Source organism: Micropterus dolomieu, linkage group LG01, assembly GCF_021292245.1.
Source record: "Micropterus dolomieu isolate WLL.071019.BEF.003 ecotype Adirondacks linkage group LG01, ASM2129224v1, whole genome shotgun sequence".
Classification (NCBI taxonomy): domain Eukaryota; kingdom Metazoa; phylum Chordata; class Actinopteri; order Centrarchiformes; family Centrarchidae; genus Micropterus; species Micropterus dolomieu.
The window spans coordinates 51,139,349-51,145,018 of record NC_060150.1 but is presented as its reverse complement, the minus strand read 5'-3'; positions in this window follow the sequence as shown (position 1 = coordinate 51,145,018).

Sequence of the window (5,670 nt, the reverse complement as noted above, 5' to 3'; positions counted from 1 at the left end):
CCGCTGTCGCTGCCGAATGTTGGCCCATTTAAAAAAAAACAACAGTTATATAAATAAATACATTACATTACATTACACCGGCCCCAAAGGTGCGTCGGTCCACCAGGCATTTACCCGGTATGCCAGATTACAAATCCAGCCCTGGTCGCGATTAGCTTCGGCAAACACAACGCAGCTGGAGTCAGTGAACTTCAGGAGTAACTAACGTTACAGATACAGTCAGCATATACCGTATACATTTAGAAGCACCCCGGTATTTTCTAACCATATTGCAAGTACTGCAGATCTGGCACCTTTTCACACAGTATTCTGGTGGACATCTGGTCACACAACTTCTCCTCGCCGCCACTACAACATCTGAAACTGTCGCAAACCTCAGCTGTGCTCTGACGTCAGTGGAACCAAACGATTGGCTGAATGTGTTAAAAAGCAGAGGATTGGCTTTCTAGCAGGAGGGGTCGGGACATGTGCATACAACCGCCATCTTTGGTGTTACGAGCATTCCCCATAGGATTCTATTCAGTCTCTTTCCCTTAAATCATCTCTGGTTACATAACACTGGTAGGGCGGGTAGAATTTGATGTGAACAGCATTACCGATCTTGAAGCCCATTTTTCCTATGCTATGTGTTTAGCAGGTAAAATGTTAACCATGTTCTCAGATTAGCATGTTAGCATGCTAACATTAGTTAATTAGCTCTAAAGTCCAGCTGAAGCTAATGGAGAATGTTAGTAGTTCTGCAGGTATTTGATCACAAACCAAAGTAATCTATTCAGTAGTTATAAAGTCTGGATCGAAGTGAGGCTTAAGAGGAACCATCTCTAACTGAACTGCTGCTTGTTTGACATCCTGGTTTATTGGGGAATTTCCTGAGTTTTGTTCCTCTTTTAGGCAGCTGTGATGAAGCGATTAATGACACATGTGCCTGGTTAAGAGGTGATGCCTCTCTTCAGCAGACATATTAGATGATGCTCTCAGTTTCCTCAGAAACCATATTTAGATTTACAACCAGCAGCAGCAGACACACACTTCCACATACGTCTGGCTGCACAACATCACTTCCACTTCCTCTGTGTGTGTGTGTGTGTGTGTGTGTGTGTGTGATTCGAAGGCCCAGAACTCAAAGAGTCAAACAACAACAAAGCTAACATCAAGATTAAATGAGGAAGTAGAGAACATGAAACCTCCGTGGTTCTCTCTCTCTCTTTCTCTCTGATACTGAAGCTGTTGAAATCAGAAACAGGAAAGAGAGTGTGCGAAAGAACAGAGAGAGTTAGTGATCGAGCATGTCAGAGAGAGATGGAGTCATGGAGGTCAGATTGCATCATCACGGTCTCTCTCTCACTGGGCGCTGGTCAGCTCTCAGCCATGTAAACAGGAAACAGAGAAGGAGGAGGATGGAGGCTTTCATCATCTGAGAATTCCCCCACATGACCTCATGCGTGAGGATAAATAAGAGATTAAATTACATTTGAAAGCCGAGAGAATATAAAACATTATGTTGGTTGTTGCTGTTTTTACTGTACATGCTTTCCTCTGGATTCAGATGTGCTGGAAAGGAAAAAATAATCTCAGTGGTTTTGCCTCAGCACGCATAAAATAACACGCTGATGACTTAAAGGAATAGTTTAAGGAGTTGGGAGTCAGGACGTGATTAGCCTAGCTTAGCACAAAGTTCAAAAGCACACCTACAAACAACTAAGTAACACATTATATCTAGTTTGTTAAATCCATACCATAGACTGTATATAAGAAGTGGACGTAGTCATCGTGACGTCACCCGTTGGTTTGTGCACTGCAGTTTTGAAGTCTCGAGTTTGGCCGATAGGGCACCGCCATGTTGAGTTTTTACAACCAGCAGCACTGGATATGACCATATTTAGACAAGACGGTTGAGCTAACGGTCGTGTATGGAGCTAACTAGCTTGCTTAGCTAGGTGCATATGTAATTCCTGTTAACTGTCATTTTAACAGGGTTGATAACTTTGTTTAGCGAACAACAGGCTTAAAACTAAATGTGCTAACCAGAGAAAGTGAACAGCCAACTCCTAATAAGCTTTTTCAACGGTGGTGGTTAAATTTACACAGTGCCGTGGGTACAAGTCACTCTAGCCTGATTGACAGGTCGCTATGGTAACGACTTGTCAATCAAAGATAATCCCACCCTAAAGCCTCCCCTGCTTCCTGGTCTCTGTTCCTCTAAATGGGACCATAATTTACTAAATGAACATCATGCTGTGTTGAAGAAGACTTGAAACTAGCGACCATAAACACAACAGGAAAGTGTTTAAGGTAATAAATCAGCTGAGTAGTAGCCTCTTTTTACCATTCTTTCTAAGGGAACCGAACTTCTTTTTGCAACCAGAAGAGTCGCTCCCTGCTGGCCGTTCAAGAGAATGCAGGTTTAAGGGACTTCCGCATTGGCTTTGCGTCTCAGACCATACACAACGTGCTGAATTTCTTCAGTGACGTTGTGCAGCTCTTTAAGTCTTCATGATCTTAAGGCTAAAGGCTAAAACTTTATTGCCCGGATCTGTCTTGGGAAACGGTGCCACGTAAGGCTGCAGTAACAGCATACAGACTTCAGAATCACACACATGAAGACCAAGGACATCAATTTGTGTTGAAAAGTGGGGGGGAGCATAGGGGCTTAGATTAGGGATGTGAAGAGACACTTGGTTCAAGAGAACGAGACAAAAAGATCCTTAAACAGTGTTTTAAAGATATTGTCAATGCCGAGATATATGAGTGGGGGGTCTGGAGGGACCTCCCACCAACAAAAAGCTTTCAACCACGAACAATTCTACATCTGATTTATTGAAGCAGCTGCTGCAGCACAGCAATGTGAAACTTACTGAAAGAAACTCCGACAACTACTGTCACTGATGCTTGGACTCGTCAGGAGAGAGTGGTATTAAAGTAAAGTTTTGTAAAAATACTGAATACTGCTCTTATAAACAAGCTACATGTGCAGAAAAACAGCTGTTCAAAAGTCAGGATTTACTTGCTTTATTTTTTTATTTCAGCCAGTGGTGTTAGGAAACGAGGCTTAGGCTATATGCTTTGTAAAAACCGTACTCCTTACTGCTGTTATGAATATGATGTTAGTTACTAAAGTCGTGAGAGGCTGCTTTGTTTGGGGGTGAAGGGGGTTGGCAGTGAAGTGTTTCCCAGAATTAGCCTATAATTTGGATAATTATCAACGCGGACAGGCACATATTGATTTTCTATTTTTTTGACTAGGCGTATTTAAAATCACATTTAATTGAGGAGCTGTATTATGGAGCACATATTCATGCAGCGTCTCCTCTTGTTCGCTCCCTCCCTCTCATGGACCACTGCACAAACCTGTCCCCTCGTCTGAGCTACAAAGAGCTGGAGGTGAGTAAAAAGTGTTTTGCAGTGAAAAGTAGCTGCCTGCTCTCATTGGCTGGATGTGGATGTCAAGTCGGCCGAGTCTTCCAGATATTTGCCATGCTAGATATCTGGCAGCCGTTTTGATGCGTCGTTGAATAGTTCACAACTAACGACTGGCGACCGACGATCGATCACAGATTTAGCCCTGATCACAGCCTGACGGTCACCGAGCTCACCGACCTGCAAATCGGGATTAAAATCGTGTAGTGTGAACTACGCTTTTAACTGGAGTTGGTCTGGACTGTGAACAGCTCGCTGGTTAGCAGCTAAAGAGAAAACTCGATCAATCATCTGTTTCACTCTGATTACTGATTACCTCCAGAACAGACTTTAGCCCGACTCGAAGCTGCTAACTAGCTAGCTTTTCCAAGTCTTGTTTTGTTTTCTATTTCTTTACTGTGGCAGCAAACATAACAGCGAGCTGACCAGGGACAAATTCCCAGGCCTTTTTCTTTTTACCTCAGTCTGCTCCTGGGGCCCATGTTTTGATTTAATCTGCCTCTGTGATTAAAAACTTCCTAAATGCTTTCTAAGAGGGTTGAGCTGCAGTTGAACATCTGAGACGTCGAGTAGATGCTAAATCCATGTGAAGAGTTGATGGATATTTAGAGGTTGCTTCCTCTCTGTGTGAATGCTGTTTTTCCTGAGAGGCTTCTCTGAGATGTGATGTGGGAGACTTCAACTCGTCTCTCACAGACAGAGTTGATGCTGGGACAGGAGTCTGCTGTCTGGAGCCACAGCGCCCCCTGCAGGGGCAACAAGGAGCTGCAGCCCAAGCCTGCAGGTGGTGAACCAGAGGGAGGGAGTATAAATCACACAACACATATCATAAGAATAAAACTCTGATAGGCTTTTTGAAAAATGAAATGTACAAACATATGTTGATATATTATCTCCTATTTTTCTATTTTACTTATTTTAGCTGACACCTTTATCCAAATCAACTTACAATTGCTATATATGTCAGAGGTCACATGCCTCTGGAGCAACTAGGGGTTACAGGTAGGACAGGTAGAAAGTCTCATCCACTGCACCATTCTTTTGGAATCTCGGTTCTGGTTCCAACCCCATCAGCACAGATGCTGTCAGCGCTCAGTGACCTTCATCCTCTTCCTCCTCGCTCATCTTCCCCTTCATGGCTAAAGTGAAAGGAGTCTCTGTTCTAGAGGGGCGTCTCTGGGGACTCGTCTCTAACAAAAATATATATTGAATCATTTGGAGACATCATTGGTTTCCCTTCAGTATAAAAGGTGAACCTGTGTTTAGACGTTGCTACTGTTGGCGGTAGCTGTTAACTTACATAGTTGTTTTAACCCAAACTGTGATCTGTTCCTAAACTTTTCAATTCAATTCAGTTTTATTTATATAGTGCCAAAGCACAACAACAATTAATTGTATATAGGTTTATTTGTTGTTGCACTTTTTTGGTAAGTCACGTGGATGTGGGTGGTGATTTCTGTATAGTTAATTTACACACCTGTTCATCGCCAGTGGTAGAAAGAGGATGAGTGAATGGGACGCTGTATTTTTTGTTGACCACGGTATTCTTTATAGTTGTTGATCATTATATTAAGTTGCATATTTTCATCAATAAAAGCAATAGATTATATTTTGAGATCCGCAAATTATTTGTGCAGCAAGTAAGACAAACAGCACCACAAGGCCCTACCTCAGCCTCTCAGCGAGTATAAGTATAAGTATAGTCAGGTGACTCGCAAATACAGATCCAGAACCAGAAACACCTGCAGGAAGTGATAGGAGGAGAGAGGAGAGGGACGAGAAAGCACAAGACTACGGGAAAGGGGAGAAGTTGTGTTAGTAACATGCAATAATGGGATGAGGTTGCATAGAGAGGGAGAGAAAGTAGAGGAGAGAGGAGCTCAGTGCATCATGGGAAGCCCCCAGCAGTCTAGGCCTATAGCAGCATAACTAAGGGATGGTTCAGGACTCACCTGAGCCAGCCCTAACTATAAGCTTTATCAAAGAGGAAAGTCTTAAGCCTACTCTTAAATGTGGAGATGGTGTCTGCCTCCTGAACCCAAACTGGAACCTGGTTCCACAGGAGAGGAGCTTGATAGCTGAACACTCTGGCTCCTAGTCTACTTTTGGAGACTCTAGGAACCACAAGTAACCGTGCATTCTGGGAGCGCAGTGCTCTGGTGGGGTAGTAAGGTACTATGAGCTCTTTAAGATAAGATGGTGCCTGACCATTAAGAGCTTTGTAGGTAAGAAGAATGATTTTAAATTCTATTC